Source organism: Mus pahari, chromosome 20 (genome assembly GCF_900095145.1).
Source record: "Mus pahari chromosome 20, PAHARI_EIJ_v1.1, whole genome shotgun sequence".
In the NCBI taxonomy this organism is placed as follows: Eukaryota; Metazoa; Chordata; class Mammalia; order Rodentia; family Muridae; genus Mus; species Mus pahari.
The window spans coordinates 15,118,640-15,146,562 of NC_034609.1; the positions used below are offsets into that span (position 1 = coordinate 15,118,640).

General features: G+C 47.1%; 1 protein-coding gene across 1 annotated transcript in view; it reads left to right on the forward strand.

The window, feature by feature from the left end:
- Chd9 (chromodomain helicase DNA binding protein 9) overlaps positions 1–27,923 on the forward strand; it is a 219,952-nt gene that overhangs the window by 4,125 nt on the left and 187,904 nt on the right. Inside the window, exon 2 of the mRNA XM_029532736.1 lies at positions 16,372–16,497. The gene's annotated coding sequence lies outside the window, so the exon portion shown is untranslated. The remainder of the gene's footprint in view (positions 1–16,371; positions 16,498–27,923) is intronic.

Below are 27,923 nucleotides of genomic sequence, written 5' to 3' on the forward strand. Positions count from 1 at the left end.
GCTGGTGGTTTGGTTTGGTTGGGACGGAGAACAATGACTAAGCTGTAGCAAAGCCTCCAAACATGACTGAGATTAACAGGGCACCAAGCAGGAAAATATATATATATATATATATATATATATATATATATATATATATATATATATTCCTCATATAAAGCTATCAGTGGCTCATTGCAAGCCTCTGTGATAACTGCCTCGGGCATGGAACACTGGCACAGATATGCCAACAGGAAAAGGAGAAGCTGCGATCCCAGATGTCCCTGAATTGCCTGGGCTTGGCATTTAGCACTCCCTTCCACGAGGAGCCGGGCCTGAGCCTGCCCTTTGTCCCTGATTATGACCCAGGAGTCAGCCAACCTTTTCTGTGAAGGTCATGACCTTGGCCCACCACAGGACTTCAGTTGTCAGAGGGTGCCACTATAGGGTGAACGTGGTTCCGCGGAGGCTGGATGAGGCAGTAAGTCTAACTGTGTTCCAGGAAAGCTTGAGAGTCGCTGAACTTCGCATTTAGTATAAGTGAAAAGAAGGCTTTAAAAAAAAATGGATGGGGGGGGGGGGTCAGGCTGGAGAGACGGCTCAGCGGTTAAGAGAACTGGCTGCTCTTCCAGAGGTCTTGAGTTCAATTCCCAGCAACCACGTGGTGGCTCACAACTATTTGTAATAGGATCTGATGCCCTCTTCTGGTGTGTCTGAAGACAGCTACAGTGTACTCATATAAATAAAATACATAATTTATTTTTTAAAATTGGGGGTCTGGGCATGTTGGTTCATAGCTATGATCTTTGCATCCAGGAAACTGAAGCTGGAGGATCCTAAAAGTTGAAGACCAGCCTCAAAACCAAACAATTGAAACATACCTATACGAACAAATTCAGTGATTCTCCTGTGCTAAACAAGTCCCCTACCACTGAGCTACCAATGTCCCCAGACCCCTTCCCCCGACAGCCCCTACTGACCACCCCACTGTCCGCAGATGCTTTTTCTGCAACTTGATCCAGATTCCTGTGGTCAGATGATCTTCCTGTTTCAGCTTCCTAAGTAGCAGGAACTGTAAGCATGTGTTATTCACCAGGTTGGCTTCATGGAGTTTTTAAAAATGTACCTTAAAATATTACCATTTATTTATTTATTTATGCCTTTGAGATGGGGGAAAAAAAAGTCCCTCTGCGCTCACAGGCTGTCTGTATGAGGATGGGCAGTGTGCAGGTATGAGCTGGGATGTTTTGCAGGCTCTTGATCCAGAATTTTAAGGAGCTGAAGGGAAGAGGGGAGTGACCCGTGAAGAGGCAAGGTCACCTAGGGTGTTTCCCCTGGTGTCTGCCGTTGGCTCAGAGTTACTGCTGAGACATCCTCTTGCACACATCTGGCCTGTGCAGCTGCTTGGCGTCCTTCGTGGCTAGAAAATGACCTACGGCAGAAGGAAGTGGGAGGCACCACAGGCTCTGGATGCTCTGGAAGAAGGCACGAGCCAGCCAAAGCATCTGCCACACAGGCATGCTTCTCATTGGCTAGGTACCTTGTGAGATGACTTGGGTGGCACTGGAGATGGTGAGCAGGATAGGAAGGGCTATCCCCGTCTACCGTCTCCCTCCTGCCCTGCCTGCTTCAACAGCACCCTCAGGACACTTTTCTTACAGGAACATGTGCTCTACCACACAGGCCTTTCTTTCACTTCCTCGGCTTACCAATTTTTTCTTTCTGACAGCAGTCAATTAGTAGAAGGCTCAGGAAAGTGCTAGAATGTTCTTGGGCCTCACACATGTTAAGCAAGTGCTTACCCTCCCAGCCCTCTAGAATACCTCTGTCACACGTGGCTTTTCTCCTTTTTAATTGAAAGACAACACTCTTCCAGTTGAGCGTTTAATAGGCAAGAGTAAATGTGGTTATTTAATAACATTGCTAAACTCTTTACAATTTCGCACAATCCCCGGCACCTAAGCAAAACAAATGTAACCCAGACAGTATCCTCCTCTTCAAACCCATGATGTGGAAACTCTGTTTCAAGAACAACAGTAACAACTGAACTAACTCCCTTAAGAGGCACAATTTTAAAACATTGTTTCATCTTTGTCTTTACGGTTACTATCCACACAGGCCAAATGTTACTGAGCTGTGAGTATAGAAGTAATACAAAGTTTCCTTTGAAATAATTAATAGGGGTGAGTGAACTCTGGCCTGAAGACTGGAGTTCAGACTTGCATCCCTTTAGTCCCAGCACTCCGGAGGCAGAAGCTGGTGGATCTCTGAGTTTGAGGCCAGCCAAGGAAGGCTACACAGTGTGACCCAGTCTCAAGTGAAACAAAAACACTGGGCAAACCTTATGGCCTTGTGTAATCCTAGGGTTCTGAAGATAAAGACCTGCAAAAGGACAAGCTGCCTAGCTGGAATCAGCAAATTCCTGTTTCAACAAGAGATTTCACCTCAATAAAGTGTGTGTGTGTGTGTGTGTGTGTGTGTGTGTGTGTGGTGATTTAGAAAGACACTTGAGGTCAACTTGGGTATGACATGCCATACAAGCACGTACGTGCATGTGCTCCTGCACACATTTGAACATGTATACCCATGTGTATATAAAAACCCCAATTAATGAATTAATTAATTGGAATTGAGGAATCTGTAAGCATCAGATGTTGGAAGATGTGCACAAACATGCAGGCAAAACTGCTCATATGCATAAAATAAATAATTTTTAAAAACTTTTAAGTGAGAGCTGATATCAGTCTGCCAGGCTCCAGGTACAGTGGCATATGTCTTTTCACCTTCTTCTTTTTCTTTGTTAACGTTGTTTTCTGGGGTTTTGTTTTGAGATAAGGTGTCACTATGTAGACCAGACTGGCCTCAAACTCACAGAGATTCACCTGCCACCACATCAGCTCTGATTTTCTTTCCCTTTCTCCCTGTCTCCCTCTATCCAAGGTCCCCCATCCTCGCCCCGTGTAAGCCTAGCCTGACCTCCCTCGAACTCAGTCCCCTTAATTCATCTTTCTAAATGCTAAGGTTAGGCGTGTGCCAGTTCACCTGCCTATATAATTGCCATGTAGCAATTGAGTGTGTTTATGGGACATGGTATACTATTCCAATAGTCTTATAGTATATGATGATTAAATCTCTGTCTCTGTTTCTCTCTCTCTCTCTCTCTCTCTCTCTCTCTCTCTCTCTGTGTGTGTGTGTGTGTGTGTGTGTGTGTGTGTCTGTGTGTCTGTGTCTGTGTCTGTGTGTTCTACATCATAAGTTCCAGGTCAGTCTGGATTACACAGTGAGTCCCAGTCTGAAAACAGCTGAAAGACAAACCCTGTCTGAGCCCTGGTCCAGTGATTAAGAGCAGGATCTGCTCTTTCAGATCATGGAAGTTGGGTTCCAGCATCCAAGCCATAGGGATTTTTTTTTTTTTTTTTTTTTTGGTTTTTCGAGACAGGGTTTTCTCTGTGTAGCCCTGGCTGTCCTGGAACTCACTTTGTAGACCAGGCTGGCCTTGAACTCAGAAATCCACCTGCCTCTGTCTCCCAAGTGCTGGGATTAAAGGGCATGCGCCACCACGCCCAGCTTGCCATAGGGCTTCTTGTAACTGCCTCTAACTCTAATCATCAAGAGGACCTGACGCTTCCGGACGGACGTGGACTCACATGTACATACACATATGCACATACATGGAAATAAAATAATAAAAATAAATCAAAGGCAAACAACATGAACAAACCAAAAGGCGTGTGCCCCGTGTAGCTGTATTTCTGTATTCACTCTAACTCTTCTCTGACCACCCTCCCCACCTCACCAAAAACCATTGTCTCACACCGTGCTAATCTTTTTTTTTTTTCAGCTTTCATATACAAGTGAGAACACATAATGTTTGTCTTTTAGTATCTGACTCATTTCACTTAACATAATATCCTCCAGGCTCATCCACACTGCCACAGCTTGTAAATTAATTCATTTCAACCAGCTCTCCTGTAGCCCAGGCGGACGTTGACTTCATCATAGCCCAGATCCTTTCTTTTCTTTCCCTCCCCTCCTTCCCCCCTCCCCCGGAGACAGGGTTTCTCTCTGTGTAGCCCTGGCTGTCTTGGAACTCACTTTGTAGACCAGGCTGGCCTTGGACTCAGAAATCCGCCTGCCTCTGCCTCCCAAGTGCTGGGATTAAAGGCATGTGCCACCACTGCCCAGCCAGATCCTCTCAAGAATAGGAATTACAGTTGTATTCCACTCACCCAGCAAGATTTTTGTTCTTCTTTTGTGGCTGAATAATATTCCACCACATTTTCTTTTCTGTTTTTACTTCCTGTGTGTCTGCCCACATTTCATTCATGCACTTATTCACTGGTGGACACTGGGTTGATCCCTTCTTGTGGCTACCGTGAATGATGCTGTAGGAATACAGATGTCTCTTCAGCCTCTCACTTCCCTTTATTTGGATATATACTCAGGGGAAAGTTTGCTGGATCGTCAGATAAGTCTATGCCAGGCCTCCATACTCGTTTTCATAGCGACTGTACTAATTTACATTCCCACCAGCAGCAAAAGAGTCTCCCTTCCTCTGCATCCTGCTGGCCACCCTTCTAAACACTTTGTACGTACAATTCAATCCATCTTTATTGCAGCCATCAGGGTTAAAGACTATTTGAATGAGATACTGTTCTTAGCCCCATTTCACTTCTGAGCAAACCAGTTGAAGGAGGTAAAACTGTGCTTAGAGTTACAGAGGGAGGGAGGGACAGGCCGGGGATAAACTCAGGTGGTCTTCATCCAGAACTGCAGGTTAAACACTGTTGACCTCAACCACATCTTACCACTGCGTTCACACTGGGGATTAAATATAGGGCCTCATGCATGCTAGGCAGGTATTCTCCAGCTGGATAAATAATAATAGATATTAATAGATAGATAGATAGATATTAATCTATCCCAACTGATTTTTAAACGTTTCCTAAGATAGGCTCTTGGAGACAGGCCTCAAACTTAGAATTCTCCTGACTCAGCTTCCCCAGCAGTTGAGATGATAGGGCTACACCACCAGGCTGAGTTTCAAACCTTGGGCCTCTGAGATGCTTGCCCACGGTCTCCTCCTGAGCCAATCACCAGCCTGAGATTGTGTGCTTTGTCGCAGTGCCACCCTGCTTTTCACAGAACTGACAAAGAGAAAGGAAAGGGGGAAGTGATACACGAATGACTGAAGTAAAATGTGATTTTTTAAGAGTGTTCCCCCTCTCTCTGCCTTCCTGCCCTCTGGGAGTTTGGGCACAGGAAAGGCCTGGCTCACCTCTGCCCTCCCCTTCACCTCTCTACCAATAAGCTCCCTCCTCTCTTGCAACTGAAAATAAATAAATAAATAAGCCAAGAGGTTGTGGCTCATGCCATTAATCCCAGCAGAGGCAGGGGAATCTCTGAGTTCAAGACCAGCCTGGTCTACAGCGGTAGCTCCAGGACAGCCAGGGCTACACAGAGAAACCTGTCTTGAAAAAAACAACAGCAATAATAATAATATAATCTTTTTTTTATTTTTTTATTTTAGAGACAGGGTTTCTCTGTGTAGCCCTGGCTGTCCTGGAACTCACTCTGTAGACCAGGCTGGCCTCGAACTCAGAAATACGCCTGCCTCTGCCTCCCGAGTGCTGGGATTAAAGGCGTGCGCCACAACGCCCGGCTTATTTTGTTTTTGAAACAAGGTCTCACTGTGTAATCCTGACTGTCCCAGAACTCGCTGTGTAGACAATGGTGGCCTGGAACTTGGTATGTAGACCAACCAGGCTGGCCTCAAACTCAGAGATCTGTTTATCTCTGACTCCCGAGTGCTGGGATTAAAAGATTCACCACCATACCTGGCTATATGTTTTGTAATCTTTATTTTATTTCTTATCATCATTGCATACGTGTGGTGGTGGCAGTGGCAGGGTCTATGTGGAGGTCAGAGGACAGTTGGCTCCCTCCTTCCACCATGTAAGCAGAGGCTCAAACTCAGTCGCCAGGCTTGCATGGGGGGCCCTAGTGGAAGATGCTAAGCTGTCTCGCTGGCCCCTTTTCTTGCCTTTTTCGAGACAGGAACTCATATTGTGGTCCAGACTGGCTTTGAACTTGGGGTAATAGTCATACCTCTACCTCCCAAGTACTAGGATTACACTTGTGTGCCACCAGGCCGGCAAGGCCCCTTGGGTTTGGTTTGGTTTGGTTTGGTTTGGCTTGGTTTGGTTTTTCCCAGTTGCTGTATACCTGCTAGCTCTTGCCTGTTGTGCTTCCTCCTGGAGCCTCCTAGAATAATCTCTCCCCTTTCCATCACATCAATCCTGATGGACAGTTGGCGACAGGATGCCAGGTCTTCCTGGATCTTCGCTCCTGTCGCTTGAACGTTGCCATGTCCTTCAGTTTGTTCTGTAACTCATCCTTGGCATCTTCCCCCAAGCGCAGGGCCTCCTTCTTTCTTTTTCTCTTCTCTCAAACTTTACAATGTTGGTTTTGTTATTGATTTGTTCTTTCTTTCAGGGTCACTTTGGGTCAGGGCAGATGACTGTGGCTGGGTCATGGATGTCCTGAAGGCTCACTGCTTAGTCAAGTCAAAAGGGAGGCAAGGCGAGGGAGAGGCTCAGTGGGAGAACACCTGCTTGTCGGGTGCAAAGCATTGGTTTCAGTGTCCAGCACAGCCCTCACCTTAAACTAGGAGAAGGAGCCATGCTTACCCATAAAGGAGAAATCCCTCCTGGTCCAAATGATACTAGGCTGGAGGTTGGCAGTTCAGAATCTTTGCAAGCCGGGAGTGGAGCTTCTTCTGTGTACTTGGAGATAATCCATCAGAAAGGGATGGACCAATCCAACTTGCCAGAGGTTGGTGACTAAGCCAGACCACAAACATTAAATCACAATGGGAGAGGGGACTGGGAAACAGCCTGAACCCCTTCTGTGAACTCCCATCAGCACATTCCTCAACCTCCGTGCGTGCGTGCCGAAGGCCACATGGAAAGGCACACTCTAGTTAGAAGGCTGGTTGGTATTCACGGAAGCGAACCAAGGTGGGCAAGATAAATGACTTCATATCCCGGAGAGCCTAAGATATTTTGCGTCCACTAAGGAGAGCCCAGAACTGCAGCTCCCCTGGCGGAATTCCCCACCCCTGTGCCTGTGGCAGACATGACTGGTCAATTACCGACCTAGTTCCTTCCTGTTACTCCAGGTACCAGCCTGAAAAAAAACAAAAACAAAAAAAAAAAACCTCATGAGTATCCTGAAAGGGCTGGTGATGTGACTCAGTAAGTCAAGGTCCCTGCCGTGCAAGTACAGAGATCCGAGTTTGGATCCCCACACCCTCATAAAAAGGCAGACATCAGCCGGACAGTGGTGGCACACGCCTTTAATCCCAGCACTCGGGAGGCAGAGGCAGGCAGATTTCTGAGTTCGAGGCCAGCCTGGTCGACAGAGTGAGTTCCAGGACAGCCAGGGCTACACAGAGAAACCCTGTCTCAGAAAAACCAACAAAATAAAACAAGCCAGACATCATGTGAGTGTGTGTGTGTGTGTGTGTGTGTGTGTGTGTGTGTGTGTGTGTGTGTGTGTTGATGTCAGTCCTGGGGGTATACGGAGATGGGCAGATCCCTGCAGTTTGCTTCAGGCTCCAAGTTCAGGGAAGACACTGTCTCGGTTAATTAAGTAGGGAAGGGCTGTGAAATGGCTCAGCAGGTAAAGGCGCTTGGACAGACCAAGTCTGAGGAACTAAATTCAACCCTGGAACCCTTGTAAAATGTGGATGGAGAAAACAGACTCCACAAGGCTGTCCTCTGACCTCCATATGGTGCCACGGCATGCCCCCTCTCACCCCTCAATGATGTTGTTGTTGATGGCGATGATGATGATGATGATGATGGTAATATTTAAGATTAAAAAATAATAATAAGGTAGAAATCGGTGGAGGAAGAAGTCCACCAAGATGGAGCTCTGGCCTCAGCAAGCATACGCGCAGACAAGTACTCCTGCACACACATGCGTGCACACACACGAGCACAGGCATGTAACACACAGGAAATAAAAAAAAAAAAAAAAACAGAAAAAAAGGTAAGGAGGCTAAAAAGGGGAAAGAGAGAGACTTCCTGCAAGCTCTGGCCAGACCTCAGAGTTGCCTGTGTTGCTTAATGAAGTTTGCAGAGTTCCCATTAGCCTGGCCAATGAGAGACAACCCAGGCTCTCAGAGACGTCCCTTGGCGCTGCTCTGGAGCATCTACTGTATTATTTCTGTCTGCCTATTATTTCCATGGCATTCATTAATACAGCCTGCCCGTCCGTTTGCTTTTCTCTTTTCTCATTGTCAAGTCTTGATTTGATTTGCAGGCCTTGCTTGGCCAGCTTTGTCTCGAGACACATCCTGTTCCTTCCTTAAGGACTTTGGCAGATTGGTAACCAAGGATGTTGTATGTGGAGCTTCCACTGGCGAATCACACATTTTAACCAAATGTGTAACGTCAAGTAGCAACTTCTTGTAATCAGGAAATACTTTGCTGACTGAGGGTGTAGCCCAGTTGTTAGAGAGCCAGCCCATCCTACACAAAGCCCTGGGTTCTATCCCCAGCTCAGCCTAAAACTGTGTCTGTAATGGAGGTGGGTAGATCGTAAGTTCAGGGTCATCCCTGCCTGTGAGTTCAAAGCCAGCCTGGCCACATAAGACCCTGTCTCCAAAAAAAAGAGAAGAAGCAGTTTAATGTGATATAGACTTTGTTCTGCTATAGAAATGGCAGTGTTGCAGGAAATTGAAGGGGTTTTGTTGTCTCACTTTCTGTTTATTTGTGAGCAAGTGAAGGTGGGTGTACGTGTGTACGCGTGTACAAGTCACTCCATAGTGAGCAGGTCTGTTCCAGAGCTGGTTCGTCCCTTCCGCCTTGTTGACACAGGGTTTCTGTTGTTTTTGTTGCCGTGATGTGTACGCTAGGCTGATTCCTGTCTCTACCTTCTGCCTCCTCCCGGTAGGACTGAGTGTACAGATGTGCTTCTGGTTCTGGGGCTCAAATTCAGGACCTCAGACTTGAGGCAAGTGCTTCTACAGAGCTATCTCACTGGCCACACATGGCAGGGTTTTTTGTTTGTTTGGTTTGGTTTTTGGTTTTTGGTTTTTCGAGACAGGGTTTCTCTGTATAGCCTTGGCTGTCCTGGAACTCACTCTGTAGACCTGACTGGCCTCGAACTCAGAAATCCGCCTGCCTCTGCCTCCCAAGTGCTGGGATTAAAGGCGTGCGCCACCACGCAGAGCTGTGCATGGCAGTTTTAAGCCGTTTATGGCTATTATCATTTAGCTTGGACCTAGGTATGATGACAAGGGCTGCTGGTTTGTTTGTTTGTTTGTTTGTCTGTTTGTTTTCTGTGTTGTTATTTTGTTTTGTTTTCAGTGCTAGGACTCGAACCTCAGACCTCACACTTCCTAAGTTGGCTGCTGTTGAATATTGCGTTTGACTCACAAAAGAGCTAGCTAGCATTCTTAGCCGTGCGTGGTAGTCTCATTCTTATATTCTTCCCAGGCTTCGGGGTGCTGGGGTCAGAAGATCTTGACTTCAAGGCTAGTGTGTTCAGATACAGGGCAAGACCTTATATCCAAACAAAACAAAGCAAAAAAAAAAAAAAAAATCTAAAAATACTTAAATAACAGAGAATTTAAATTCCTATTATTTCGAAGCAAAAAGACTTTTGGATAACCTTAGAAGGTGTTCAGAAGCTGGGGGTGCAGGTCCCTGTAAGAGCATGTTCCGAGCATGCCTGAGGCCCTACCTTCCATCCCCAGTACTGTATAAAACGCACAAGCTACCACAACTCTTCTTTTCCATTCACTCTGAGAACCTCTGACTGACCCAAAAGAAAAAGAAAAGCCACGGGGATAACCTCAGTGTGTGGCGCCTCTGAGCCTCCTTGAATCCCCCCCGAGAAGGAAGGTGGCCCCTTGGCCTAAGGGAGAGGTCCAGTCTAATGAGGCAAGCTTGGTCCTCACCCTGGGAAAGTTGCCAGTCCAGTGGAAGAGGCACTGCTCCTAACCTCGGTGGGAGCTGGGGGTCTGGTGGAGGAGAATACATGCTTGGTCTGTGGTCCCTCTGCCAGTCAGCGGGCATGGTGGGAACTGACATCAGCCTAGCTCTGCTGAACCTACGCAGGTATATTTGGGGGCAGCTTCTGAAGGTAGGCTCAGAGATTTTCCTTCTCTTTGCTTGTTTTGAAGGTTGATTTTTTTTATTTTTAACTTTGTGTAGGTGTGTCTGTGTCTGCCTGTGGGTGTGTGCCTGTGTGTGTAGGTCTGGGGCAGGAAGTGTCAGACCTCCCGAAGCTGGAGTTGCAGACAGTTGTAAACCTCCTGATACGGGTGCATGCTGGGAGCCAAACTCTGGTCCCCTGGGAGAACAGCAAGTGCTCTTAACCACTGAACCATCTCTTCAGCTCCAACTTTGCTTGTTTTTAATAGAATGAACACATGCACACACATGCACACACACACACACACACACACACACACACACACACAGTTTTATTGCCTTATTTGGAGACAGGGAGGGTCTTCTTGGTTTGACTGTCCTGGAACTTAACTGTATGGACCGGACTGGCCTCAAACTCACAGGGATCTGCCAGCCTATGTTTCTTGAGTGCTGGGATTAAAAGCCTGTGCCACCATACATGGCCTTATTCACCTTTTTAAAGGTTGATTTTGTGTGTGTGTGTGTGTGTGTGTGTGTGTGAGAGAGAGAGAGAGAGAGAGAGAGAGAGAGAGAGAGAGAGAGAAAGAGAGAGAGAGAGAGGAGAGAGGCTAATGCACATATGCTTATATAAGTTTATCTGTGCTACATTTGTGCAGGAGTCCAGTATGTATTTTTAAAATTATTATAAAGAGTTTAAATGTACCTAATTGATACTATAGTCCAGAGTTCTGTTTCAATATCTTACATTACTATAGTTCGGTTATCTTATAATTATCCAACAATGACATCATGTGTGGTATATTTGTTACAAATTAGTATTAATACTTTCATCGGAATGGTAATGGTACAATGGTACAGGACTTCAACAGGCATCCTCTCTAACCCCAAGACCAAACAGTGACTCGTTGGTTGTGGTTCTGATGACTAAACCCAGGCCTCGTGCATGATAGGCAAGTGTTCTAACCACTGAGCAACATGGCCCATCCTTGCCCTTGGAAAGATTTCTTAAAATGTGACCATGTTCGGGATCCCTGTGGGGCTGGTTCATATCCCAGATGCCCCTCCTGCTGCCCGCCTGTGCTCCCAAGCAGGGCCGGTTGCTTCATCTCCTGAGCTTCACTTTTCTCAGTAAAGAAGAGAACCAATATTGCCACCACGTGCCACTGAAGCTCCTTGGTCGCTGTGTGCATAAGCCTGGCCCAGATAAGCATCGCTCCTCCCCAGCCTTACTCTGGCGTGAGCATCCCTTCCTGCTTCCCTTCTAAGGTAACAAGGCTCTCCTGGCAGTGGATCAGCGGCTCCCTGGTCACCTCCTCTTTCTTCCCGTCCAGAACTCCAATCCTCATCCTCACCTCCTACAACCCACCCGGCCCTCCCCTTCTGCTGTGACAAGCAGCATGTCCCTTTTCCCTCCTTGGAGCAGCCAGAGTCACAGACACACTCCTGCCTCGCAGCACCTAACCGCCTCCGACCCTGTGACAGCCAGGGCTGCAGGCCTGCCCTGGGCATGGCTCTCCCTCCCCTCTCATCTCTCTCTGCTGCCTGCCAGCACTGACCTCCTGGTACAAGCCTGTGGGGCTTGGCACCTGTGGTGAGCTTTGACAAGACAAAGACTCTGTGTCACTTCCATTAATTATATCTGTGTGTAGCTTTGAATTTGCTGGTGGTAAAATGGATGTCACAAGATTTACAATTTTAGTTTCTATTGAGGTAGCTCTCTGGCCTGAACCCGGGGGGAGTCGTCTGCACTGGATGCGGGTTCTGTGTCAGAGCTATGTTCCTACCTGCTTGAAGTGTTGATGTTTTCCTTTGTGTGTGTGTGAGTGTGTGTGTGTGTGTGTGTGTGTTTGTTTTTTTTTTTTTTTGGGGGGGGGTTTTCAAGACAGGGTTTCTCTGTGTAGCCCTGGCTGTCCTGGAACTCACTCTGTAGACCAGGCTGGCCTCAAACTCAGAAATTCGCCTGCCTCTGCCTCCGGAGTGCTGGGATTAAAGGCGTGCGCCACCACGCCCAGCGGTGTGTGTGTTTTGAAAGAGGGTCTCCCCCACAGTGCTAGGATTTGGGGTATTATCACCACACCCAGCTTCAGGCACCAGAGTTTCTTTCATGTATTTATTTCCCACTTGAATAACATATTTAGAGACATGGCTGTTCATATCCTTTGCTCCTGTTTTATGGTGTGTGCGTGTGTGTGTGTACATGCAGGTATGTGTTATGCATACATGTGTGGGTTCATCCACATGTGTGTGTAGTGTGGGCACCTGCATGTTTGTGTGTATGTACATGCATATGGAGGCTAGGGGTTGACTGCAGGTGTTTATCCAATCCTTACCTTCTTTTAGATTTATTTATTTTATGTGTGTGAGTATTTTATGTGTATGTAGTGTGTGTGTGTGTGTGTGTGTGTGTGTGTGTGTGTGTGTGAACACCACGTATGTATCCAGTGCCCACAGAGATGAAAGGGGGATCAGATTCCTAAGAACTAGAGTTACAGAAGGTTTCGAGCCACCATATGGATGCTGTGACTCAAACCTGGGTCCTCCGCCAGAGCAACAAGCATTCTTAACTCCCAAGCCAGCCATCTTTACAGCCTTTCCACCTTATTATTTGAGACAGTGTCTCTGACCGACCCTGGAGCTCCCTGGAGCTCGATACGGTGGGGTAAATGCCAGACCAGCTTTTGCTTAGATCCTGGGGACCTACAATCTCATTCTTACAGGGCAAGCACTTAACCAAATGAGCCACCTCCTCCTCAGCTCCATTTGCCCGAGTTTTAATCCGGCTGGATGTTCTGCCATAGACTGGATATCAGTTCCTTATCAGAGGTGTGAACCCATGTCTTAGAGTTGCCTTTGCAATTACTGTCATTTGAAACTTACAGTTGTTGTTTTTTTTTTTTTTTTTTTTTTTTTTTTTTTTTGTAGTTGGCTATTTTTGTTGATTTTGATGGCTTGCTGGGAACTCACTGTGTAGCCCAGGCTTTGCCTCAAGCCTTCCTTAGTCTTCCTGCCTTAGCTTTCCCAGGGCTGAGATTACAAGTTTGTGTGCTACCACAGCAGGCTCAGAAGGTTTTGTTTTGTTTTATAGACATTGTTTCTCTGTGTGGCTCTGGCTGTCCTAGAACTCACCCTGTAGACAAGGCTGGCCTCAGACTCAGAGATCCGCCTGCCTCTGCCTCCTTCCTGCGTGCTAAAAGCATGTGACACCGCCCCTGGCTTAGAAGTGTTCAGTTTTGACGAGGCTTCCATTCATCCGTTCTGTTCCTTTCCTGTCTGTGCTTTCAGTGTCGCGTTTAAGAAGTCATCCCCAAGTGTCAGGCCATGAAACCTTTTCCCATAATCTCCTTTGAGAGTTGTAGCTTCCACGGTAGGATGCAGGCCTTTGATGTAGCTGAGCTCATTTCTATGTGCGATTAGCAATCAGGGCCCAGAGTCAGTCTTTAGTGTGTGAATGTCCAGTTTGCCAAATCATTTGTTGGAGAGCCCATCACTTCTCAGAAGTTCTGGCGTCATCCTGGAGTAGGTTGATCAAACCTGCAAGGGTTAGCTTCTAGGGTTGCTCCTTTGCTCTATTGGTCTACCTGGCTTCCTCTACACCACCACCACAGTGTCTTAAGTATTGTGTTTCTGTAGTACATTCTGAAGTTGGAGGATACATATGAGCCTTCCAATTTTGCATCTTGATGATTTCAACCACTTACTCCTCTGGGATTCCTTATGAATTCTGGTATGAAATCTCTATTTTTGCCAGACACGAGTGGGGCTAGTGCACCTATATCCTCAGTACTTAAACTAAACCTGCAAGATTGGAATTCGAGGCCAACATGGAAGCAAGAGTCTGTCTTAAAATCAGAACTGAAAGGCATGGACATGTAGCTCAGGGGTACAGCACTTTCCTAGCAAGTACAAGTCCCTAGTTTGGAGCCTCAGAACTGTAAATCAAAGCAAAACATTATGCCTAGTATCTTTATGAGACTTCATCTGTAGATCACTGGAAGTCAGATTGGTATCACATATCAGGTCTTCAGTGCCTGGAACATGGGATCTTTCCATTTCTTTCTCGGGTGGGGGTGCATGTGTGTGGTATCCACACACCTGAGTGTGTAGGGGTATGTGTGTGTGTGTGTGTGTGTGTGTGTGTCTATATACACACAGAGACCAAGAGGAGGACACCAGGTGCCATGATCTATCACTGACGTTGAAAAACAAGGTCCCTTTCTTCTGAGGGTGGCAGTGAACATGGCCAGAGTGGCATGAAGGCACATTTCCCGGGTACCAGGTGATGGGGTACTATTTGTCCACCCCGAAATGCCACACTCCACCATTGTACCGAATACGCATCTTTGCTCTCACCTGTATGTTAGCCAAGTCCCGATGCTGGATGCTGGTATTTGTTGTCCCAGCTGACTAAGATAAAGTCATCAGGAGAGATGGTGGAGTCAGTGTACTGTGGGCTGGCATTTGAGAAGCAACTGCTCCCTATGAAGAGCCTCAGTCTCTGGCTACGCTAGGACTCCCAGCGTGGCGCACACATGAACAGTGAGTACCGGACCAGCCACAGCTGGCGCCATCACGCCAAGACATGGGTGCCCAGCACAGTGTGCACTCACTCTGTGATCCCGATCATGAAGGCAGAAGAGATGGCAGCCACCCAGTGCTGCGGGCCAGCCCTCCAGCAGTTTCAGAACTCCAAGATCCAGTTCTCATTGCCTCGGCTGTGATGCAAGCCTTACACCAAGAGGTCAACAGCTTCTTCTACACTCAGAGACCTGCTGGATAAAACTCCAGAGAGAGAAGGAGGTGGGGGGAGGAGGGAGAGCATGAAGGAAGAGGGATTTGAGGGCAGTGGTGCTGAAGCTAACTGCTTGTGGACGTTGTACATCGTGGTGCGCACTAGGCTCCGCACCACGATGTACAACGTCCACAAGCAGAGGAGGAGGAGGAGGAGGAGGAGGAGGAAAGAAAGAGGGAGAGGGAGAGGGAGAGGGAGAGGAAGGAAAGAAGGAAAACTGTGTTTAGTTGGGGGGCTGGAGAAATGGATCAGTGGTTAAGAGCACTGACTCTTCTTCCTGAGGTCCTGAGTTCAATTCCCAGCAACCACTTGATGGCTCATAAACATCTGTAATGGGATCCAATGCCCTCTTCTGGTGTGTCTGAAGACAGCGACAGTGTACTCACTCACATATTCACGTACATAAAATACATTAAAAACAAAAACAAAACAAAACTGTATTTCGTGGCTTCACGTGTGTTTCCCAGCTACTTAGGAGTGTAGGATCTTTTGAACCATGAGTTCAAGACCAGCCTACCTACAGAGGAAATCAATTCTCATTCATTACCCTCCCCCTTCTCCTTACTCTCCTAGTAAAAGAATGGAATGGAATCCTGGTACTTAGAAATGCTAGACAAGTGTTCTTCTACACAGTCCCACCTCCAGGAACCCAGCTACTCTTTCTCTTTTTAAATAAATTTATTCATTTGTGTGGGGGAGGGGGTGTAGTGTGTGTGTGTGTGGTGGGGTGGGGTGAGATGTGGAGAACAGAGAATGACCTGTAGAGGTGTCTGTTCTGTCCTTTCATCCCGTGGGTCTGGGGGATTGAACTCAGGTCCTCAGACTTGGCAGCAAGTGCCTTTATCTGCTGAGCCATCTCAGTGACCACCTCCCTATCTATGAAAAAAAAAAAAAAAAAAAAAAAAAATAAAAAAAAAAAAAAAAAAAAAAAAAAGGCAAAAATCCCAAGCTTGAGTTCATTTATTATCTGAGGTTGTCCTGGTCACTCACCCTGCTCTGATTGTAAGAAACAGCCAGGGGATTTCTCTTCCTGGGTTAGGAATAGAGAGCATAACATTGTCTCAGGTAGACACAGCAAAGGGACTGCAGAGGCCCATCCCTGCTGTAGACCCTGCTGGCTATCTCTCCAGCACATGGCATGACAACAGTCAGAGCCTGGGAAGCCTCTAGATCCCCCCGCCCCCTCCCCGTCACGGAGACCTCCCACCTGCCACAGGAACTGCGCATCAGAGACCAGAGGAAGGAGCAGAACCAGGTCCCCTGGACCCCTCCTCTGTTTGATGACCGCTCTGGGTTCAGAGTCGACGGACAGCGCGCTTCCAGCGCCTGTGCCTGGGAGGTGTGTCCTCTTGTGTCTCCAGTCTGCGGCTCAGGGACAACAGACACGCTTGCAGTTATTTTCCAAGCCTTGGGTTTATTTTGCTTCTTGTTTTCCAGGCCTGTGGGACACTTACACGGCACAGACACACACAGCCTGCTCTGTGGCACTCCTGACGACTGCAGAATTCGTGGGCTCCGGAGTCTGAGACAGCGGCTGTCCCCTTTCCTACCTCTTCCTCTCAGGTAGGTCTGCTGACATCTTCCCAGCTGGAAGCCCCCTCTGCCACAGGGCCCAGCTCCCAAGCCGCTTGTTCCACCTCTGCTGCAGCTACTGCCGGCCCCAGCCAACACCCATTCCCGTCTCCATGGCAACCGAAACCCTGTTCCCATCCCTGCCTTTCTCCTTCAGAAAGGAAAGCCATGACCCATCTCCTGTCTGCTCTCCTGCTCACTCTCTTTGCTGTCGTTTTGGCTGGCCTAGAGCCCACGATATGGACAGGGCTGGCCTCAGATGTGTGCCATTTCTCCCACCTGGTTTCCTGAGTGACAAGAATACAGTCATAAGCCACCGTGGCTGGCTTTTACTTCCTTGTTGGTTGTTTTCTTTCGAGACAGTCCCAGTTGTCCTGGAACATGCTATGTAGACCATGTTGGCCTCGAACTCACAGACATCTGTTTACCACTACCTTCTGAGTTCTTTCAGTTTTTATATCCTGAAGGATGGCTTTGTGCTTTGCAAGGAGCCAGCGAGGAGCAGGGTGAAGACTTTTGTTACAATGTTCAGGTGGTGCTAACTTGCAGCATGGGGATACCTGGTTACCTTCTTGTCTGGAGAGGCCAGAAACATAGTGTCATTGTATATCATCTCTGACAGTGAGCCCCTCCCCCACCCCAGGAACACTTGCTTTTTAGGTTATTTGAGCAAGATGAGTTCAATGAGCATTCCTGGTATGAGGTAGAGTTGAGCTCTTTGGCTTGCATTAAGCTTGCAGAACCTTGATGTGTGGTGTGGAGAGCCTGGGAATGCCTTTTCCTCGGGCTCATCCTTGGTGTCAAAAATGTCCTTATTACATTGGTCCTGGAGCGTACCCTCAGGTGCCCCACATGGTGCGTGTGGGGGTCAGAGGACAGTTTACAGGAGCTGGTTCTTTCCTTCTGCCAGTGGGTCGTGAGGACCAGACTCAGGTCATCAGGCTTAGCGGCAAGTGCCTTTCCCCACCGTGGTCCCCAAAAGTTGTCCTCCCACTTTTGCATGTGAACTGAGACATGCACCCCCAACCCCTGCACATACATATACATCATGCATGTGTGCGCGTGCGTGCGCGCACACACACACACACACACACACACACACACACTCCTTTTCTGTTTTTGAGGCAAGGCCTCTCTACATAGCTCTGAAACTCACTATGGAGACCAGATTGGGCTTGAACTCATGGCCTCTGCCTCCCAAGTGCTGGGATTAAAGGTGGGCACCATCATGCCAGGCTCTAAATACTTAAAAATAAATAAATAGGAAAGGAAAGAAATAGAAAGAAGTGTGTGGGGGGGAATTGAGAGATGGCCCAGTGGTTAGGGTCACTTGTTGCTCTTGTGGGCGATTTAGGTTCAGTTTCCAGCGGCCATGTGGTGCTTCCCAACCCTCATTCTCTCTGCTAAACAGACATCTTCTAACCTCTTGGGGGGGGGTAGGTATGCATGTGGTGAGCATACATACATGCAATCAAAAGATACACACAAAATAAAACAAATGCATCGACAATATTATTATTATTATTATTTTTAGTTAAGACAAAACCCAGTGCAGACTTGGGGAGACTCACTCCCCTAGCATGCATGAGGCCCTGAGTTCTCTCTCTGGTACTGAAAAAGGAACGTTGATTCTGAACTCGATTCCTCTCCACCCTTTAGCGCACTGAGCAAGTGTTCGGTTAATATTTTTTTTTGTATTTAATTCGCATCTTCGCATACAATGTTTCTTCCTCAGATGATTTTCTCTCCTGGCATCTGGGACTGCAGTCATGAGATGGGCATCTGACCTTTGTCTTGGTCCCTAACACTAGAGTACTTAAAGCCTTGGAGGTTCCTGACCATTGACATTTATTATTCTAACGACCCCCTCCCCAGTCACACCTCTTTATGCTAATAGACCCAAGGTGAGGCCCCTTCCTAGTCCCTTGCCCAGCCAGTCACTTAAGAATGGAGAGATTAGAGGCTTGGAACTCTCTGGAGCACTTCTCTCCCTCTCTCTGGGAAGGTTAGAGAAATGCTGGCAGCCTAGGAGAGTTAGAGACGGGTGTGAACTGACAGAGCGCCCGCCCGGCAGTTGGCTGGTCCGGCTCTGCTCCCTGCCTCGCCCCACCTGTCTGGTGCTGCATCTCTCCTATTTGGCTGTTTCGGACTTGTATCCTTTATTTAAAAAAATTGGCAAATGCAAGAAGGGTGGTTCCCTGTGTACCAGGAGGCTGTTTAGCCAACCAGCCAACCTGAAGGGTGTCTTAGGGTTTCTATGGCTATGAAGAGACACCATGACCACGGCAGCTCTTGTAAAGGAAAGCAAGTAATTGGGGCTGGGTTATACTTCAGAGGTTTAGTCTATTATCGGCATGGCAGGAAACATGGAGGGCATGCAGGCGTGGTGCCGGAGAGGTAGCTGAGAGTTCTACATCTTGATCCGCAGGCAGAAGGGAACCATGGGTCACACTGGATGTAGCTTGAGCATATGAGACCTCAAAGCCCACTCCAGGGACACACTTCCTCCAACAAGGCCACACCCACTCCAACAAGGCCACACCCACTCCAACAAGGCCATACCCACTCCAACAAGGCCACACCCACTCCGAGGCCACACCCACTCCAACAGGGCCACACTTCCTAATAATGCTACTCTATGGCCAAGCATTCATATACATGAGTGTGAATTCCAAAGATTCAAGGGGAAAGACTACCAACACCAATCATCATATTAATTAAACCAAGCTTTTCCATCCATGTACCCTAAGGTGGGGTTCAAGCAATCAGCTTTTGGGAGGCTGGAAAGATGGCTCAGCAGCTAAAAGCACTTGAATGCTTTTCCTGAGGTCCTAAGTTTAATTCTCAGGAACCGCATGGTGGCTCACAGCCATCTGTAATGGGCTCTAATTTCCCCTTCTGATGTGCATGAAGACAGAACACTCATATGCATAAAGTGCATGAATAAATAAATCTTTTAAAAAGGAGGGGTCAGCATTGGATGTGGGGAAGATAAAGTTTTTATAGTTCAGAATTAGGGGGTTTTCTGATTGGGGGATTTGGCAGGCAAATAGGTGGGGTTACAGAAGTATAACATATTAAGGTGGTCTTAGCACATAGTCATAACAACAGGTAGTCATAACAACATTTGGAAACAAAGGTAGGGTTTCAAGATGATTATAACAACTTTTTGAAACAAAGAAATGATTGCTGTTTCCTGGAACAGGCAGTATAGAACCACTTGTAGTTAAGGTGGGGCATAACCCAGTCCTTGAGGAAAAAAAGGTTTACTCATAAGCAGGAATGAACCAAATTGGTCTTTGCTAGAAGATAGTTTTCCAGTCTAAGATGGAGGCCATCTGGTTCATTGTAGGGTTTCTTTGTGCAGCCCTCCTGGCTGTCCTGGAGCTCTATGTTGACCAGGCTGGCCTCAGACATAAAGAGATCGGCCTGCCTCTGTCTCAACTGAGTACTGGGTTAAAGGCATGTGCCACCACTGCCTGGCTTCACATTTGTTAGACGTCTCTGTCTTTTCAATGCTAAGTAATATTGCATTTTGATATTTATTTAGAGACAGGATTGCTACATACACCAGGCTAGCCTCAAACTTGCGTGGATCCTATCTCTGCTTCCCAAGTGCTGGCATTACAGGGCTGTAAGCCATGCCAGCCCTACTCTGTGTTAGAGGTACTATGTATAATGTGTTTACCCAGCCCTACTCTGTGTTAGAGGTACTATGTATAATGTGTTTACCNAGCCCTACTCTGTGTTAGAGGTACTATGTATAATGTGTTTACCNAGCCCTACTCTGTGTTAGAGGTACTATGTATAATGTGTTTACCNAGCCCTACTCTGTGTTAGAGGTACTATGTATAATGTGTTTACCTAGCCCTACTCCGTGTTAGAGGTAATATGTATAATGTGTTTACCTATTCGTTTCTAAATGTCCACTTGGAGTTCTTCCACTTCTTTCTCTAAAAAATAATTAGACAATATTTTGGTGTGTATGAGTGTTTTGCCTGTATGTGTGTATGTGTATCATATGTGAACTTGGTGCCCAAGAAGAGGACTTTGAATCCCCTGGGACCAGAGTTACAGATGGTTGCAAGCCATTGTGTAGGTTCTAAGAATCGAACTCAGGTCCCTGCAGGAACAGCAAGTGCTCTTAACTGATGAACCAACTCCCCTGCCCTCTCTTTGTTTTCTTGAGACAGAACTTGCAACCTGGGTCACGGTTCTCTGGGATGTGTGGAGCTTTTGAAGTACAGATGGTCTCTGGGAGTGAGCCTTCAACCTGTGGGCGCTCATGCCAACTGTAGGTAGTCATTCTCGGAACTGAATTGCATCGTGGGCACCAGCTGCTGTTGAATAATTGGTTGGCATGGGAAATGCACGTACACACATTTGCTATTGGATGGGTGAGGGTTCTCTGGGTAGAAACATTTGGGGGAGGGTGCATTTTGGCAAGAAGGCATTTTTTAAAAATTAACTAACTCATTTCTGGCCCTACCTGTGCTCCTGACAGTTTAGATAAGGAGGAGACATGTGTAAAGTACTGGAATTGGTTATTGGTATAGTATTTTGCTTTTGGAAAAAAAAAGGAAAAAAGGGTGTGTGTGTGTGTGTGTGTGTGTGTGTGTGCACTCTCTCCATAGGAAAATAGTGTGAGCCGCACCTCCAACTGGGAGACAATGTTTGTCTAAACTTGGGTCTTTGTCTCTATAGCATGCCACCCCCAACCCCTGCTGTCCAAGTGAGGAGGTGGGGCTTTTTAAGTCACTTGTGATGTGCTTTTTAGCACGACATGGGGCAAAGAGACCCCAACGTCTGTTCAGCTCTCCTCATGAAAAATACAAGCTGGGTTTTGACTGAATGACAAAAAAGCGAACTATGGAGGGAGCCAGGAAGCGCATCGTAAAGACCGTGACTCTCCGCAAATGTGCACAGCCCAAACAGCTCTTTCCAGTCTGGAAAAATGAAGAGATGTGTCTGTGCAAAACCAGCCAAGACTCGGCCCCGCCTCCTGGGCTCCCGCCCCACCCCCACCTTCTGGCAAGGCCTCCCACCCTGCCCCAGACGTGCAGTCATAGCTTTCATCCTGTGTGACTTGTAGTTGCCCAGGAAATAACATGGCCCAGGCTCTGGGGACATGCACCAGCCACTCCTAGGCAGCTTTCCGGGATATCTGTCTGGGTGGGGTTTGCCTGGCATCCCTGACCTCGGCTAAGGCTGGCTCTCTGCAGGGTTGTGTGGAAGGTAACGTTGGTTCAGACTTTTCTGTGGTTTCCTTTCTGCTCCGCCCTCCCCCTTTTCCCTTCCCCCTCTGCCTTTGAAACAACCTTTATCTCATTTTTACTTCTATGCATTGGTGCATATGCAAGGAGACTAGCCAAAGGTGAGCGTGTAAAAGCATTCACAGTGAGTGAAAGTGGGCTGAGAAGGCTCCCATCCTGACGGAAGCAAACTTGGTCCGTGCTGCCTCCCTAGAGTCCTGTAAGGTCTGGTTCCCCCCCCCCCTCGCGGCTAGGCATTACATTTGCATAACGATTACTGTGTTCTTTGGATGGTCGTCCCAGGGATGGTAGATTAAAAGGCGCCAAGGCATCCAGGTCCCTGGAAATGACAAACCCAACCTAGGTTCTGGGTGCAGGGAAGAGCCCTGGAATTGGGATCAGGATTTCAATTGGTTGAAGGTTGAATAGGAAATGTTTGTGTTCCTCCCTGATGGAACCACAGCTCCTAGTTCAAGCTTGTTCAGACAGGTAAGCTGTGTGTCGTTGGGTGCATGCGCGAAAGAGCTGATAACCTTAGGCACTTTTTCTTCCTTAGACCTCAGTTTCCTGTATAATAAAATTTAAAACTGGGCATGGTAATGTATAATCTATAATCTTAGCCAGTGGGTGATTGAAGCAAGAGAATCGGAAGTTCAAGGTCATCTTCTACTTTGTGGGATGGAGGCTGGCTTGGACATATGGAGACAGTCTCAATAATAATGCAAAGTGGGTGTGTCATATGGCTCAAGGAACTATGTTGATAACCCTCAGGAAGCGAAGGAAGGCAGAGGGATCCAGGAGTTGAAGGCCAGCCTCATCTCCATGTGCTAGTGGGGTGCAGTAGTAGAAGAAAATGCCCAAATGTCCTTTGTAAATGGGATCTTTTTTTTTTTTTTTATAAGTGAAATGTTTCAACTTTCTTTCTTTCTTTTTTTTTTTTTTAATGTATTTATTATATGTAAGTACACTGTAGCTGTTCCAGAAGAGGGCGTCAGATCTTGTTACGGATGGTTATGAGCCACCATGTGGTTGCTGGGATTTGAACTCCGGACCTTTGGAAGAGCAGTCAGGTGCTCTTACCCACTGAGCCATCTCTCCAGCCCCAGTAAATGGTATCTTAATAGTCAGTTTGTCTTAGAGTCTGCATTTGATCTTTTGTTTGGTTGCATCAAGGTTTGCTGCATCTTCTGTTGGCCTTGACCTTGAATTCCTGAGTCTCTTGCCTCTGTTTCCCAAGTACTGGAATTAGAAGATTTTCATACCGTGCCTTCTATGACGAGTGTGTGTGTGTGTTTCTGTGTTTGTGCGCACGCTACTATAGGACAGATCTCACAATCCTGTCCCTGCCCCTTGAGTGTCAGGCATGACAGTTGTGACTATTGGGCCACCATGCCTGACTCAGAAGAGTTTTTTGTTTTTTTTTTTTTTTTCTTGAGGAGTTGGGGTTTCAACACAAGATTTCTCTGTGTAGCCTTGGCCGTCCTGAAATTCACTCCGTAGAGCAGGCTGGCCTCCAACTCAGGGATCCACATGTCTCTGCCTCCCAAGTGCTGGGATTGAAGGTGTGAGCCACCACCGCCCTGCCGGGAGAGGTTTTGAAAAAATGCTTTTAGCTAAATGTTTTTTCATTTGAGAATGTCCTCAGCCTTGGCTGATGGCCACTACCATGCTGGCTCTAGACCTGGACCCAGAACTTCCCCCCAATCCCTCCCAGGTAGAACTTGCCTTAGCTAAAGCAATAGAATTTCCTCCAGTGCTAGAGGACCCAACCTCCAGGTCTTTGTCAGTACCCGGCTCCCTACCCGATAGGCTCTTCTTCCCTCTTCTCTATCCTGCCCCAGTGCATCTGCACTCCCTGTTGCCTTTTAGACCCAGCTTCCCTTGGGTCCTCTCTGCTTCCTCTTCCAGAGTGCTTACTTTGCTGAATGGCCTTGCTGATCGCCTGTCAGCCTTCTTTGGAAACTGTGGGCCCCTGAGGGCGAGCTAATTCCCCACCCCCACCCACCCCCCTCTTCCATTGTATTGAAGATTGAGCCTAGGGCCTTGCTTATGCTGGGCCAGCAGGCTACCTCTAGAGAGCTATGTCCACAGCCCTTCCTTTTACTTTTCTTATTTTGAGACGGGGTCTCACGAAGTTGTCCAGGCTGGCCGCATACTTGGGATCCTTTTACCTTAGTAGCTAGAATTATATTTGTAAGCCAGCAGGCCTAGCTTTTTAATTTTGGCATTGCTTGGGATTAAACTCAGACCTCGTGCATGCTAGGCAAACGTACCACTGAGCTTACTACACCATTGCTGCAAGTTCCACTGCGCATCACAATGCCGGGTAATAAAAAAGTGTCCCTCCAAACACATTTCGAATGCATATAGCATCGAGTTGGGAAATGGACAGTGGGAGACTAAAGTCATAGAGGTGGCATTTACTGAAGTATGAGAACCCAGCACATGTACCAAAGTGGCCTGCACACACACTGGGACTCTAACACCTGTGTGCACACACCCAGACATGCCTTCATGCTTCCTGCTGAAGGCAGATGCTTGCGCAACACTCTCCCTTGCTCTGAAATTTCACTCCTTGTCATCTCCCACTCATCTCTCTCATTCCTTAATATACAGAGATTGGCAAAGCTAGAACAACCTACCCGGCAGCACAACGGTAGCAAGCAATGCCAACAAAGAAATAGATCACCCTGGCTTACTCACCTATGGTTTTGCCTCGTCCTCCCAGAAGTCAGAACTCTGCCTCTACCTGCCTCTGCCTCCCCAGTGCTGGGATTAATGCATACACCAGCCTACCCAATCTTATACCCCCCCCCTTTTTTTTAAAGTTAGGATCTCCCTAAGAAACCTAGGCTGCTAGGAACTCATTATATAACTCAGGCCAGCCACTACTCAGGAGCCACCTGTCCTCCTCCCACTGTGTGTTCCACCACAGTATACCACTGTACCTCATATGTGTGCACTGCCACAGTATACCACTCTACCTCCTACTGTGTGCACCACCACAGTATACCACTGCACCTCCTACTTTGTGCACCAACATAGTATACCACTACACCTCCTACTGACTGTGTGCACTGCCACAGTATACCACTGTAGCTCCTACTGTGTGCACCACCACAGTATACCACTGTACCTAACACTGTATATACCTCCATAGTATACCACTATACCTCCTACTATGTGCACCACCACAATATACCACTGTTCCTTCATACTGCATGCATTGTCGCATTATACCACTGCACCTCCTACTTTGTGCACCAACACAGTATACCACTGTAGCTCCTACTGTGTGCACCAACACGGTATACCACTGTAGCTCATTACTTGTGCTCATTCATAGTCTCTCTCTCTCTCTCTCTCTCTCTCTCTCTCTCTCTCTCTCTCTTCCTGTTCTGCACTTTAAGTGCCAGGATCATTCTATTATAAAAAAAAACAAAGGATGGGACAAGCAAACAAAACTTATTCTAGATGTATGTGGTGGCACACACGTGTAATAACAGTATTCAGGAGGGGAGACAGAGATAGGAGGATTTCTGAGTTTAAGATCAGTCTTCTCTACATGGTGAGTTCCAGGCCAGCCAGAGGTACTTGGTGAGAGCCTGCCTCTCCCTTATTTTTATGATGTATGCAGTTTAAGAAAACACCTGAATTTTAAAAACCTGAATAACGGGGCCAGAAGTATAGCTAGTATATATGAGGGCGTAACTTTGGTCCTAAAAACCTTTAAAGAGGAGGAGGAGGAGAGAGTAAATGGTTTCCCTGTTTACTCTTTCAGCTATGGGAAACCATTTTTTTTTTTCCCCTTGAAACACATTCTTTTTCTTTTTAAAAAATAGCCCGAGTCCTGTTGTGATGGTCCACCCCTGTCATCTTAGACCTCTGGGAAGCTGAGGCAGGAGGATCTTAAGTTTAAGGCCAGCCTGGGTTGTGCAGCAAGATTTTATGTCAAAAGAACAAAAGCAGAGCAGAGACAAAAGAAAAAAAAAAAAGTCAGCTCTTGGGATGTAGAAGGAGAGAAGGTGTCACTTGGCCCTCCTGTGTGCAGATCTTACGGACGTTCAGAGTTGACTCTGGTGTGGTCAGCCAGCTGATGCTCTCCCTGAAAGGAAGTGTTCTGAGCTGGCTTGGAAGAGGAAAAGTCCACGAATGAGTTGGGTATCCTTGGTTAGCACCCACTGATAAAGATAGCGTGAGGTCAAAATCACAGTGGCAGGAACTTCATGGGTGAGATGGCGAGACGTCGGGGAGCCCGGCCTTTTCAGCTTCAGCTTGCTGCTGAGGACCTCACACAGCAGGGAGTTTTATTTGACTCCCTGCTGGCCTCTTCCCTTGTATGCTCTGACTCCCTGAAGTCCTGCAGACCCAGCATCTAGGCTAGGCTAGGCTCCAAACGGTAGGGTGTTCCAGGGCACGCAGACTGCTATAGAGTTTGGTTTGGCTCATCATGCCAGCCTTGGGAATTTCTTTCATTCAGATCTGTTCCCCAGTTGGGAGATGTTGTGTGCGGTCCTGCTCTGCTTTTTTTGGGAGGAGATGGAGAATCTGGCAGCATAGCTGCTCCCACCTTCCATAGTAACAGTCTGCTCTTGGCTCAGAAGTCGCTGCCCGTCTTAGGTTTCTATTGTTCTGTTAGACCTCGTGACCAAGGGTTTATTTCACCTTACAACTCTTGAGGTAATACCCCATCCCTGAGGGAAGTCAGGGCAGGAACTCAAGGCAGGAACCTATAGACAGGAACAGACCAGGGAAAAACACTGCTTACTAACTTGTTCCCCATGTGGCTTGCTCAGTCTGCTTTCTTTTCTTTCTTTTTTTTTTTTTTTTTTTTTTTTTTTTTTTTTTTTTTTTTTTTTTTTTTTTTTTTTTTTTTTTTTTTTTTTTTTTTTTTTTTTTTTTTTTTTAAATATTTATTTATTTATTTATTATATGTAAGTACACTGTAGCTGTCTTCAGACACTCCAGAAGAGGGCATCAGATTTCATTACGGATGGTTGTGAGCCACCATGTGGTTGCTGGGATTTGAACTCAGGACCTTTGGAAGAGCAGTCGGAACTCTTAACCACTGAGCCATCTCACCAGCCCCGCTCAGTCTGCTTTCTTATCCAGTCCTGGACCACTTGCCTAAGGCCCATGTCATCTCTAGTGAGCTAGACCCTCCCAAGTCAATCATTAATCAAGAAAATGCCCTGTACACTCGCCTTCAGGCAATCTGATGGAAGAAGCATTTTCTCAATTAAGATTTCCTCTTCTGCTGGGCATGTTGTACCCGTTAGTCCCAGAACTCGGCAGGCAGAAACATTCTGCATGAGGCCAGCCTGGTCTACATGATGATTTCCAGGCCAGCCAAGGCTACAAAGTAAGTAAGACCCTGACTCAAAATAGATAGAGAGATAGAAAGAAAGAGAGAGGGAGAGAGAGAGAGAAAGGAAGCAGGAAGGAAGGAAGGAAGGAAAGAAAGAAAGAAAGAAAGAAAGAAAGAAAGAAAGAAAGAAAGAAAGAAAGAAGGAAAGAAGGAAAGAAGGAAAGAAGGAAAGAAGGAAAGAAAGATAGAGCTGGGCAGTGGTGGTGCATGCCTGTAGTCCCAGCACTTAGGAGGCAGAGGCAGGCGGATCTCTGTGAGTTCAAGGCCAGCCTGGGCTACATAGTGAGTTCCAGGATAGCCAGGGTTACACAGAGAAACCCTGTCTTGGAAAAAAAGAAAAAAAAAAAAGGAAAAAAAAAACAAAAAAGATAGATGATAGATAGATAGATAGATAGATAGACAGACAGGTAGACAGACAAACAGATAGGTAGATGGTAGATAGATAGATAGATAGATAGATGATAGATTGATGGATACATACATACATACATGCATACATACATAGATTCCCTTCTTATATATGTCTATGTCCAGGTGTCAAAACCCAACCAGCACACTGCCTTTGCTGTCCTAGTCCCTACTGAGGCCCTCAGTCTTTTATATCCCTTCCCTCCCTCTCCCCCTAGAATATTTATATGGCCTGCTGGACCCCTAAGGGCATCTGAGGCCTCTTGACCTCTGTCCCTAAGGCCCCTGGTGCTTGTATATCCTGTCTTCCATCCCCCCTCGCAGCTGATGTGTCTGGCCTTGTAGCACAGAGAGCTGGCTCTCTCTTCTTTGGGAGGAAAGTTGCCATT